We start from the raw sequence: 13,361 nt of genomic DNA, 5'->3' as shown, positions 1-13,361 counted from the left end.
GATTTAACTTCCCCAGTGTCACCAAAGCTTTCAGCAGACAGGGTTCAGTACTCAAAGCTGTGTCAGGTTCAGGGTCTGTGTGCTTCCCAAATCCACGAAAACACAGATGCGTCTTCTCCATTGAGTGCTGGAGGACTCTGACTCACGACAGAAGTCTACAGGTTGACTACACAGCTAGTTCGGAGCTCCCATTGAGCTGGGACTTCCCTTCTTCTGGAAACCAGCCCAGAACTTTGCACAAATAAGATGTAGGAGGAGCCAGAACCACCCGGGGCTTTGTCTTGGGAAGACAGGGAGGCCCCAGATGTCAAAATAGAGGGGTTGAGACCTGGAGAGTGGCCAAAAGGAATGAATGGTGGGTGGAAACTACAGAGAAAAGGACACAGGAAGTCTAGACGGGGACATCAATGCTTCATGGGTGGGTTCAGTTGCAGACAGACTTAGGGGCGTCTAGCTAGAGTGCCACTTTTCACATGGATAGGACCCATTGAAATGTCAGGTTATGAGAGGGGGAGAGAGGGCAAGAGATATCAAAGCATGTTAAATGCAATTTGTTTTCATTGTATTTTGTGTGTATATTTTGCATGGATGTACACTTGGGCACCACTTGCCACGTTTGGTTCTCTTAGGCCGGAGGGCGTCTGATCCCTTGGAACTGGAGTTATGGAAAGCTGTGAGCCTCCACATAAGCGCTAAGAACTGAACCCTGGACCTCCAAGAGCAGTCAGTGAGCCTAAGTGCTAAACCATCTCCCCAGCCCTTGGAATTTTTATATTTTAACAAATATGGAAACTATTAGTATTAGGCTTTTCTTAATATTGCCAGTCTTTGTTTGCTTGGTGGGTGGCGGTGGGTTTTGGTTCTTTGTTTTTTAGACAAGATGTCCCTTTGTAGCCCAAGCCTCAAACTTGAGATCTTACATCTCACAAACTAAGAAAATGTCCCGTCTCTGCGCTGCATCCTCAGGTGTTGACACTCAGGCTGGTCTTTTTTTTTTTAGATGCATATTAACTTGCCTGGACTGCACCCCATTATGTCAGCCTTGGGTGAGCAATGCAGGGGCTGACATTCATGCTCCATTTTCCCTGTACTCAGTTGCTACATTTTAGGATGGGGTATTTAAATACGCTTGTTCTGCATCCATATGAATTAGCGGTCAACAAAGATTTAGTTAGTTTCCATTCAGGCTTTTGTGCCCACCCTTTCTATGGCCATCTGGTTTCTATAATTTCTCCAAAATTTCCAAGCATACAAACAGCTAAGAATTCTGGAGGTCGGTGATTTATGCCACTAAGGGATCTTTGCTTGTTTTGTTTATTTTAAACAGGGTTCTTCTCTATAATCTAGGCTGGTTGCAAGTGTGCTGCAATCCTGTCTCTAGTGCTGAAATTATAACTACTTGATAGCATCTGGCACCTGCACCTGACTGTTCATCAAGACCTTTTCTGCTTCAATGGGTGTTGATTGGCAGGGGAGGGGGGGAGCAAAGGTGCAGATTTGCAAATTCCACCAGGACAGGTTCTGTCTTTTAAGGATAGACCTCCCGCATGGTCCAGTTTTTCTACACTCATGAATACTTACTTAGGCAGCCAGCCTGGAGTTTGGATAGAGTTGGTGTTCAGATTTTTGTTTGTGGTACTGTGGAGGGAACCCAGGGCTTTCTGTACGTTAGGCAGACATTGTACACTGAATGCATCAGCAGTAATATTCAGATTTTGGATCCCAGTCCTTCCGTGCTTGCCTTGTGATCTAAATGCTGTCAACACTAGAGCCGCTTGGGCTGCAGTGATTTGCTTAGGGGGTTGGTAAACACACGTAGGCACTCTCTTAAGTTTCTATTGCTGTGATCAAACACCATGGCCAGAAAGCAAGTTGGGGAAGAAAGGGTTTATTTGGCTTACACTTCCATATCACTGCTCATCACTGAAGAACGTTAAGACAGGAACTCAAACAGGACAGTAACCTGGGGGCAGGAGCTGATGCAGAGGCCATGGAGGGTGCTGCTGACTGATTTGCTCCTCATGTCTTGCTCAGCCTGGTTTCCTATAGAACCCAGGACCACCAGCCCAGGGATGGCACCACCCACTATGGGTTAGGCCCTCCCCCATCAATCACTAATTAAGAAAATGCCTTACTGGGGTTCAGAGGTTGAGAGCACTGGTTGCTCTTCCAAAGGTGCTGAGTTTAATTCCCAGCAACCGTGTGGTGGCTCACAACCATCTATAATGAGATATGTTGTCCTTGTCTGGTGTGCAGCCATACATGCAGGCAGAACACTGTATACATAATAAATACATCTTTAAAAAAGGTGCCTTATGGGTCTGCCTACAACCTGACCTTATGGAGGCATTTGCTTAATTGAGGCCCCCTCCTCTCAGGTGACTCTAGATTGTGTCAAGTTGAAATACTCCAGCCTCAATTATCTGAACCAAACTGTCTCTGGAAAACCTAGTGTAGAGGAACTGAGACTGAAGAGAGAGGCAGACAAATCTGGGGTTGTGTAGAGTGCAGTGTACAAAGATTTATAGACAGACACATCACTTAGATATCAGCAAAAACGGAAGGCTTCTGCTACTCCAAGGCAGGAGACGGGATGTCAAGCTAGGTAAAGGTAGGCTACAGTGGGCTAGAATGTACCTGGGCTTTCTCAAAGGTTCTTAGCGCATCACACATCAGGTAGGAACAGTCGAGGTGCCTGTAGAGTGACCAGCATAAAATGCTGATCTGTTTTAAGGGCTAGAATGTTTTAAGGGTGTTGGAATGTGTCCCAGAGCTACCTGGTGGGGAAGATGGTGTTTCAGTCATATCTGCTAGCTCCCTATCCCCACCTCAAGAACTAAGGACCAGAAGCCAGGTCCAGTGGCACAGGCATAATCACTCAAGTAAGAGGACCTTGAATTCAAGGCCAGCATGGGCTCCTTAGCAAGTTCCTGGACAGCCTGCACTGGGCTGGATAGCAAGACCCTGCCTCAAAATAAAGAAATAGTTGATTTAAAATGGAAGACCAAACTAAATCAGTTAACTATGATGCCCAGTTTTGTATGAAAAGTAATTTGAATCCAGGGTGAGGAACAGTCATTTCTCCATTTTTTGGTGGGAAACATGTTTGTTGACCTCACTGCCTGCCTAGTTCATGTGATCTGAAGAGGGTAGTAATATATACAAGTGCTTCTGCACTTTCCAGTTACCTTCCCCACTCACTCTCATGCTTTGATATAGACGTGGGCTAAGTGTTGTGATTTCAATTGAGCTGATTAAAAGAAAAAACAAGATTACAAAGAGAGACAGAAGCAAGTTTGCTGTGTAAAGGGCTAGGAAGACTTGACCCTGGTGTGATCTCTACGTCTTTTTTTTTTAATTATCATCATTTTTATTCACATTGGTCTCTCTGATTATATGTCACATATGGACAGGTACCAGATGAGAGTGTGGGATCCCCTGGTTATAGGTGATTGTGAGCTGTCTGTGCTGGGACCCGAACTTGGGTATTCCGGACTCTCCCTTAACTACTGAGCCATCTATCCCTCCCAGGATGTGTCTTTTAAGCCTCGTTGTGTAGTTTCTTAGTTTTTACTTTAATCTATGAAGCTGATCCATGACTCATTCTGTTTGGAGCGAAGTGCTCCAGTTTTCCTTTGGTCTCGCCAGGAGAGAGCTAAAGCTTTTAGTAGTTGTGTCTTTTATGTGTTGTTGTTGTTGTTTTAACTGTGTAGTCCAGGCTGGCCTGGAACTCACTTCCATCTGCCTAGTACTGAAATTAACAAAATTGAGTCACGCATCCAGGAGCCCCCTCCCTGTCCCCCCACACCACCACCCCAGAAGTAAATACTTAACTCTGGGAAATGAGATTTCCTAGCTCAGGTGTAACCAGTGGTGATAGACCGTAGGCGGGGCGAGAAGGCATGGGCTTCTTAAGATCTAAATTTCTGACCTTGGCAGGCAGCCACCCCAGGTGGGTTACCTGCAGAGCGGAAGTGGAGGGAGTCAAGGTGTAGTCACTGCATTATGAATTCCCGACTTGGGGCAGAAGCACCTTCCCGAATTCATGCTTCCGTGCTCCCGTCGGGGCCTGAACACTCTGGGTCCTTCAAGGAACTTCGATCCTCGAAGAGGCAGAGAACGGAGTTTCAGGGTTGAGTGTGCACAGTCCAGGGCAACTGCTCGGAGGACGAACGCTTGGGAAAGTTGTATGCCAGCCAAGGGACTGTTAGGGCTGCAGAGCCGCGGGCACCCACTGTGAGAGCTTGAGCGCCCCGAGTGGAGCCATGAGGGGACCGACACCTGGCTGGGAGAACCCTCCCCACCCGGCAACGCACTGGAAAAGCTGAACCCCCTGTCCGGGGGCATCCAGCAAAGCCCACGATGTGGGGGCATGTTTCCTCAAGGTGTGTGTGTGTGTGTGTGTGTGTGTGTGTGTGTGTGTGTGTGTAAGAGGTGTGGGTCTCAGATTTAGACGCCTCGATTTAGAGAAAAGGAGACGGACAGGCAGGGTGTCTTGCACCAAGGCTGCCTGATCTTCCTGCCTTGGCCTTTTGGGAGCAGGCATTACAAATGTGTGCCACTGGGGCTAGATTTGCGAACCCACAAAAGAGGTTTAGTTGGAGGAGTGGACTCGGGATTGAGAGATGCCTGCACGTTCCCTCCAGAAATTTACCCCATGGAAGGATGGGGCCAGGCCAGGGCACAGGAGAATCCACTTGAGACCTCCTGCCAATTAACAGCCAAGTGTATTTTTCAGTCTCTTTCCCCTCTCAAAGCTCCTGGACCAGGAAAGTACAGAAGGAGATCAAAGAGGGAGGAGATGGTTGAAGTGAGCAATACTTGTTAGTCTTCTTAAACTGCCTAAATCTGTATGTACCAAGGACTGCACCCTGCTATCTGTGTGTGTGTGTGTGTGTGTGTGTGTGTGTGTGTGTTTTGAGACTTATTTCACAGTCCAGGCTGTGCCAGAACTCGTGGAGATCCTGTCTCAGTCTTCCTAGTGCTTGGATAATAAGGCTGGGTCACCACACTCACATCTACCTGTCATTGTGAAGACTTGATGATAGCAGGGGTCTTCCTGAAAACTTAAGGGCAGGTCCCTGAAAACACTAGTATAGAGCTGTTTGGAATGTGGATGGCTAAAAAATGGGAGAGTGATGCTCGACCCATACATCTCAAACAACAGGCTCAAATCGTTTTAAAAGAAAGGGAGAGGGCAATAAAAGGTAAGAAGACAGAGAAGGAAGAGCATCAACTCCAGATCCTAGGACTGCAGCTTCTCTGGCAGCTTCTTGGGGGCCCAGTTAGCAACTCCTCAAATGCCTTGTCCCTTGATGTATTTTCAATCACCAAAGAAGTGAGTGGAAAAGAAAGGGCATCATGTTTTTATGCCTTTATGATTTCATTAGCATGTAGAGAGAGGAGAAACAGGTGAGTGGCTGTCCACAGGAAGAGGCCCCCCCTTTTTAAAACCAGAGCATAACATTTTCAGGGTGAACAGGGAACTTAAATGCTGTTGGAATATTACCACTGTACTTTGCAAGGGTCTGTTTGTAGAAGTGATACCTGACTCATGATGCCAAGACTTAAGATGGTTCAAAATGATGGGAAAGTCTTACACTTTATTTAACTGTTCCGAGACTAGCACTATGTGGTACACGTGATACTTTGGTGTTCTCTTCATGTTGGATAGTGGTCACAGTCTGACTGACAGCTACATAGTAGGAGGGGAAACAAAACACTCTCCAGTGTGCTATGTTACTAAGCTATGAGGTTCTGTAGGCTAGTTGCATTATTTGCACGTCTGACCTAATTATATTTTTAGCTTAAGAGGTCATCAGGGGATAGCTCGATGATTATAAATAATGTATCAATATATTAAAAATCTAAGTCATAGAGCTTGGGGTATACATAAGGCTCAGTGGTACAGAACTTGCTTAGCATGCACAAGTCCCTGGGTCTGAGCCCCAGGGTACCACACACATAGTCAGGTCACAAAAAAATCTGTTTTATTCTTTGGTCCTGGAAGAGATATTTGCTTCCATGTTTCCAATGAAATCAAGTCAGGGAGGATGAAGAGACAGACTCAAAGAGGTTGTGACAAATTCAGGTATATGCTTTTCAGTGACACTGAATCTAGATTAAAAGCCTAGCTCTCCCATGGATCAGGTGTCCTTGAGTGAATGACTCAACATCTCTACACTTGAGGTTTGTGAAGATGGAACCATTAACTGTTACTCAAGGGGCACTGCTGAGAAGGTTCCATCACAGTGCAGGAAGCTAGTGTTGATGAAGCACTTGCTTCTTATCCTTTTGCTGACATTATATGTTTTTCCCTCACCTCAGATTTCTGGAAATGGGCACCAACCAATAGTGGCTAGAAGCAGTCTGGAATAGATGTCAAACACCCAGCACCAGCCTGGGATTACCAAACAATGGAAGCTAAGAAACAGGTAACAGGAGCCCTGAACTCTTCTCTACAGCCTGGGCTTTGAGGGAACTAACACTACCAATTGTGAAAGAGGAGAATTTGGACAGCTGAACATTCAAGGAAGACAGTCTTCTAGAGTAGATGCTTTTGATATAGGAGGCTGTATCAAATGCTGGGGCCCTTGTCGGACCTCTCTATTTTCCCAGTTTCTGGGAGATAGTCACAAGGAGTTCCACTACTTTTGGGGGCCAGATCAAAAGTGACTAAAACCAGAAAGAGACATAACTAAAGATACGCTGCTGCATGGAAGTAGTATGCTAGCCACTCTACAGAAGCCCAGAGGAAAGATTATGGTGGAGGAGCTGGGCAGATGGCTCAGTGGGTAAAGTTACTAGTACAAACATGAGGACTCAACTTGAGATCTTCAGTCCCCACATAAAGCAAAACAAAATGATACAAAAAAGTACTAGGTGCCACAGGATAACCCCAGAGGCTTTCTGGCCAGATACTCTTCTTGAATTGTTGAGTTTCAGGTTCAATGAGAGATTTCTCAAAAAAAAAAACTAAGTTAGAGAAAGTCACACATGAGTATAACACAGAGGTTACCAGTGAAATCCAACAGAAGGACAGAGAAGCTCAGGTAGAGAAATGGTAGGCCTTAGACTATCTGAGGTCTTTTCCCCACTCTCCTGCCTGTGGATGTAGTAGAACTTCACATTGTCCCAGGCCAAACAATAGGGGGGAAAATGCATGATTTACTCTATCTCCCATACCACCCTAGTATCCTTCACAGATTTTGTAAGAGTAGCAATTTCTTTTCCTTCACTTCTCTTTTAATCATACGCAGTGATTTCCTTTTTCTGTACCCCCCCTTTCCTTTCTGTAAATCACAGGTCCTGACTCTGTGCCCTTCTTCATAGTTCTTCTTTCCTTTCATGGTATCATCTTTCTCTAGGGTCTGAGTTCTCTAAATCTTGAGAAAGTATTATAGTCCAGGTGGGAATGTTACACACTGCCATGCTTATGAGGCCAAATAAGAGTCCTTCATTTAAACCGGTGACTAGGAACAGGCTAGCACCGTGGAAAAACTGTTGGCAGGGGTCCTGCAGTTACAAAGGCAAAAACCACATTGTCAGGTTTAGGTTAGGGGAACCTGGTAATATTTGCTTTGGTTATACACTTCAGCAGATATTTTGGTTATGCATTTGTGCTGTGGTCAGGGTCATAGAAATCCCTAAATGTGTTGCCAAGGCTGATGTGATTGTTTAGAGGGTCACTAAGCAGACACAAAGTCAGGACAAGATGGTGCTACCTCAGTCACTTCAAGTCTTTGTATTTTAATTGTTAAGTCTGCCCAGTCACTCCAGAGTCAAGTCACTTGTGAGGATACAGCACTGACTTTTCACACAGGAAGAATGGAAATATTTGAGTTGTGAGCAGAAGGCCCTTTACCAGGATGTGCAATCAGAACTCTTTGGGAAATGGGCGTGTGTGAGTAAGTGGCCATGACTCCCTCAGCACTCTTCCTGTCCTATAGCCTTAGAATATATGGAATATATGGTTAGTTTTTTTTTTTTACTCCCATAGATCAAAGTTGGTTCCTAGTTCTATACTGGAAGATCTGAGTCGAAAAGTTCAGGGGTAAAAACAAAAGGATTGGAAGTGGAGGTAGGAATACTAGGTCAAGGTTGATTCTCAGCTACATAGGAACTTTAAGGCCAGCCTGGACTACAAGGGAAAACAATACAAACAATCTACATAGGCCCAGAGAGGTGGCTCAGGGACTGAGAGAGAACTTGTTCTTGCAGAGGAACTGAGTTCAGTCAGTTTCCAACCCCCACACGGTGACACACAAACATTTGTAACTCTAGTTTCAGGGGGTCTTAAACTATTTTTTTGACTTCTGTGGGCACAAGACATACACACAAAACAAAATAAACAAATAAACCTGAAAACAAAAAAACCCTGTAGAAAGACTAAGATAATGTTTTGTGTGTGTTCATGTACGTGTAGGTATATTTATGTGTTCACATGGAAGCCAGGTCAACTTTGGGCCTTGTTCCTCAGGATACCATCCACCCTGTTCTTTTTGTTTTGGGTATATTCTCACTAATCTGGAACTCACTGATTCAGTTAGGATGACTGGTCAGTGAGACCTAAGGATCTCTGCTTCCAGGCACAGGTGTTATATCCATTTATATGCTACTACACCTGGCCTTTTTATGTGTTCTGGGGATCAAACTCAAGAACTCATGATTGCATGGCACACAATTATCTACTGAGCTTCTTCCCCAAGCCCAAGACAATTTTATCACTATCAGCATATTGTGAAAAAAATTGTAATCCCAACATTTCTGGGGCTGATACAGGAGGATTATAAAGTTAAGCCCCACCCTTGGTTATAGAGATTGAGGCCAGTTTGGACTACATAATGAAACTATCTCAAAAAAAAGCACCTGCGTATATATCCAACCAATATTTACTTAGTCTTGTGTGCAATGCATTATACTAGAAGTTGCCTTTTTAAATATTCTTTTTCCCTGCAACCACATGTCTTAGATTAATGCTCCCTAAAAAACAACAAAACCCGGCATTTTGGGGTTTATGTATATGAATGTTTTGCTTCCATGTTTGTATGTACACTATGTGGGTGCCTGGTATGGGCTTATGGACGGTTGTAAGCCACCATGTGGTTACTAGGAACAGAATTCAGATCCTCCACGGACTAACAAGTGCACTAAACTGCTGAGTCAACTCTCCAGGTCTAGACTGACTTTCTGAAAGCAATCACATACGAGGATGCCTGTTGTCTGCATGGTACATAAAGGGCTTAGCATGGAACCAACTTGTTTCATTTCCACACTGCAGATAGTCATGGTAGTGCATCTCACCACTTGGAAGGGTGGAGAGTTCAGAGCCAGCTTGCATTGTATAGTGTGACCTTGTTGCCAAAGTCAACAAATCTATACCTCCCACCCACCCAAAAATATAACTCCACTCACAGCCAAAATATCTTCTGCCTAAACCAAATCAGAATATCATGCCAAAAGGAAAAGGACAGAGGAGATCAGGTTTCCATCTCCCAAAGGCAACAGGTAAGAATGGCAAAGGAAGCTGGCTGTGGTAGCTCACATCTGTAATTCCAACACCTCAGCTTCATAGTGTACTTGAGGCCCCATCATCTCACAAAACCAAGGGCCAGCAAAATAGTTCAGTGGTTAAAATTGCCTGTCACCAAGTCTCACAACTGGAATGTGACATGTACTTGGAAGGAAAGAACCAATCCTACAAGCTGTCCTCCACTTGCCTCCATTAGCATGTTGTAGCATGTATATACATGCACACATGCATACAAAATAACAAAAGTGTAATTTTATAATAGAAAAAATGCAAAGGAGAGAGGAAGGTAAAAGGGCCCGGGACAATTGTAGAATGTTGAGCTATAGTAGAGGATCCAGGCTCAGCATATCATCTCAATATTTTTACACCTTTCCATCCCGATTAGATATGAGACTAGAAGAAACCTTGAGATCAAAGGTTTAAGTCCGGGCTGGAGAGATGGCTCAGCGGTTAAGAGCACTGACTGCTCTTCCAGAGGTCCTGAGTTCAATTCCCAGCAACCATATGGTAATGAGATCTGGTGCCCCCTTCTGGTCTGCAGACATACATGCAGACAGAATGCTGTATACATAATAAATAAAAATCTTCTTTAAAAAAGGTTTAAATCCACTGACTTCATAATGAATAGCCAAGACTTTCAAAACAAGGAATCTAGTTTCTAGGAATTGAGAGATTACATGTGGGTTACTTATGTCCCAGTTACCTTTTGGTTAACAAATTCTTCCCAAGCAGCAATCCAAAGTGGAGAAGGATAAGCTTGTTCCTGAGATAATAAGGAATGGAGAAGAATGCTAATTTAGGTTGATTACACCAGGGTCAGAGACCATGAGAGTTACAGTATGTGACAACTAGTGTTTAGATGTCAACCACCAGAGGAGTGACTCTAATGCAGGTTAATCCTGTCCAGCAAGGCCTGCAGGACCATCAACTCTGGAAACTGCTGCTCACTTTTGCCTGGTGTCTCCCCAATATCTGCATTGTAGTGTGTAATCTCATGTGATGTATATATGTAATCTCATGATTGCATCTCAGTCTTAGGCACATATATCTGTGGATACTCAGGAAGATGACTTTTCATTTAGCAGTATAATTTTGATATATAGAAAACATACTAGGAAATGTTTCATAACTAGAGCTATTTGTTCCATGAGGACTGTAGACACTTAAAAGCCAGCTTTGTTCCCTTTGCTCAGACTAATGGCACACAATTAGCTCACTTTTACCTCAGAGCAAGTTTAGATTAAAGGTTTTTTTGTAAACAGATCATAAATTTAAAACTTTACAGCTACGCACAAGGTCAGAGCTGTAGGTGTCTAACCAAGGTTACTACACAAAACACCCTAAGAAAAGGATGCCAATTCTTTGCTTGCCAAGTCTGCTGGCAATAGGCCTATATCTCAGAGTTTGTCACTGGGCACTGTGCCCCACGCTGTCTGGTCACAGTCTTACTCTTGTAACCTTGGAACCATGTGTTGCCATGGTAAATGGCTCAGTTACTTATCACTTACCCTAGAAATGTGCTTTTGACCAATTCAAGAGGTAATTCTTGTAATTTTTTCATCTCTTTAAGCCTCCTGTCAGAAGACAGTTTTTGGGCTAGAGGAGAAGAAGCTAGGAGGAATTAAAATTAGGACAGGAGAATTAGCATAGAAGCACAAGAATGAAGAGACCTGTTTGGAACAGCACCTTGTGAGAGAGTTCATTAGCCCTTGGGTACCCTAAGTTCCTTTTACTTTCTGTAGCATCCAAACTGAACCCTGAAGAGGGCCTTGGGGCTGGACTCCAAAGGCCCTTGTCACTCCAGGTCAGAGACAGTCATGCTATGCTGCTTCTTCTCCCAGTTCAGTTATTAATAACTAATAACATCACTTTTCACCCCAAGTTTACATGATAGGATATAGTCTTCCCTTGGGTTAGCTCACTGGTAAAGTACTGGCATGCATGGTTTGCCTCCCCAACACTGGGGTGAGTTCTCTATTCAGAAGTGGTTTTGTTTCAGTGATTTTTAAAGCTATGACCACACATAGGTCCAATTTAAGTGTGTTTTTGTTTTGTTTTGTTTTTACAGAGCTGGGGATTGAACCCAAGACTTTATGTATACTAGGCAGACTTTACGTATACTAAGCTACATCCTTAGCCCCTGAGTTCTATTTATTATACTAGACACAGTAATAAATTAAACTAAAACACTAGTGAAAATAGAATAGTTGAGTATATATTAAAAAGTTATGTGAATATGGTCCTATAGTAGGGAATTCTCCCTTTAATAATTTTGGACTATGGCTGACACATGTGAAATCAGGGATGAGGGGAGATTACTCTTCAGTATGTGGTCTTGTCATCTGTGGGAATATGAGCAATATTGAGAATGAGAAGATGGATTCAAAAATGTAAGCTAGCATTTAGATATTTGAGGTCATAGAAGATTACTGTGAAATTTTTATTAGCTTTTATTATTTTTATTTACTGGTTTTTTCCTACTTCTAGCCTATAAGATCCAAGGATGACTGGTTGAGTTTTAAAGGTTGGGAAAATGGAAAAGTGACTTGTACTGAGTGGAAAACCTTGTGTTGGTGATGTTGTCATGTGGAACTGTGTGTTTTCCTGCCTCTACCACAGGAAGCAAGAGGAAATTTCAAGAACCTAGCTCCGACCTGGGAGATGAGGAGAGCGATGATGAGGAGAAGGCCTCTCTTCCTTGCACAGGGATGTTCCAAAGCGGATCATTCTATTTCTGCCTGGCCCGTGTCAACTGTTAGAAAACGTTCATCAACATCTTTCATCACCAGTTTCCTGTGAAGGCCCAGCAGACTACTAGCCACAAAGCCCTGGGCTCCAAGCCCCGGTATTGTAGAGAGAGGTTTTTCACTTGCGAGATCTGTGGTAAGAGTTACTGTGGTAGTTCTGCACTGAGCCGTCACTGACATACTCATTCATGTTTATAGTAGGCCCAGTTCATGCTCAGAGTGTGGAAACCGCTTCTGGGGTCAGACTGAGGTGAAACGCCACAAGAGCGTACACCAAGACAAGAAGCCAATGGCTGGCAACCAGGAGCATAATGTGGAGGTTCCACTCACAGCACCTGGATCCCAAGCTCCCATCTTCAAGTGTGTGAAAGTGATCCAGGTACCAGTGGCCAGAGATAAGGCAAGTCATGGCAGAGCCTCATTCCTGAATGGCAGTTCCAACTCTTTTCCAGTGAAAGGCTCATGAGGAAACACTACTTGCTCCTATTGTTTCAAGCATTTTACCACCAAGACTGGTTTATTTACCCACCTCAAATCCCACATACAAAATCAGCCCAGTTAAGAACCCTCCCAATCATCCATGGTGGCAGGCTACCACCCAAACACTCACACAGAGCACAGCATCTGCTGTTGCCCTGCCTGTGACATCTGCTTTAGGGGAAAGGAAAGCCTGCTGAATCACTTGTGTTGTAAAGATGGGTCACGCAGTCCCGTTAATTACTGGAGAACCCTGGGTCATGTGTTTGACTTTTTTGATCCCTTGAAGTTGAGAAGTGTTTCAAAAGTAAAGGGGTCATCAGGGGAACAAAATATGAAAAAAAAAATGAAAGCCCAGAAGACAAGATGAAACATGCATGATGCAGCGAGAACTACTGAAACATAAATAAAAGACCTGTTGGGGCTGGCGAGACAGCTGAGAGGGCAAAGGAGCTTGACACTCAGCCTGACCTTCTGAGTTTGAACCCTGAGACCCCTGTAACCTCACACATGCCCCGCCACATATCTCCCCACCGCACAAAATAAATATAATTTTTAAAACTACAAGAAGGGGTCATCTCAATCTTTGCGTCTGGATTTTCTGA

The 13,361-nt window shown here is 44.1% G+C and overlaps 1 non-coding gene across 1 annotated transcript; it reads left to right on the top strand.

The window, feature by feature from the left end:
• Positions 1-3,973: 3,973 nt before the first annotated feature.
• LOC106022646 lies at positions 3,974-13,320 on the top strand. Its single transcript, XR_002381594.1, has 3 exons — positions 3,974-4,385; positions 6,328-6,434; positions 12,152-13,320. It is a non-coding gene; the product is annotated as an uncharacterized LOC106022646 (transcript).
• Positions 13,321-13,361: the final 41 nt, after the last annotated feature.

The sequence above is a fragment of the Mesocricetus auratus genome, unplaced genomic scaffold (assembly GCF_017639785.1).
Source record: "Mesocricetus auratus isolate SY011 unplaced genomic scaffold, BCM_Maur_2.0 Super-Scaffold_100027, whole genome shotgun sequence".
Taxonomy (NCBI): Eukaryota; Metazoa; Chordata; class Mammalia; order Rodentia; family Cricetidae; genus Mesocricetus; species Mesocricetus auratus.
This window is presented reverse-complemented; position numbering and strand designations above follow the sequence as displayed.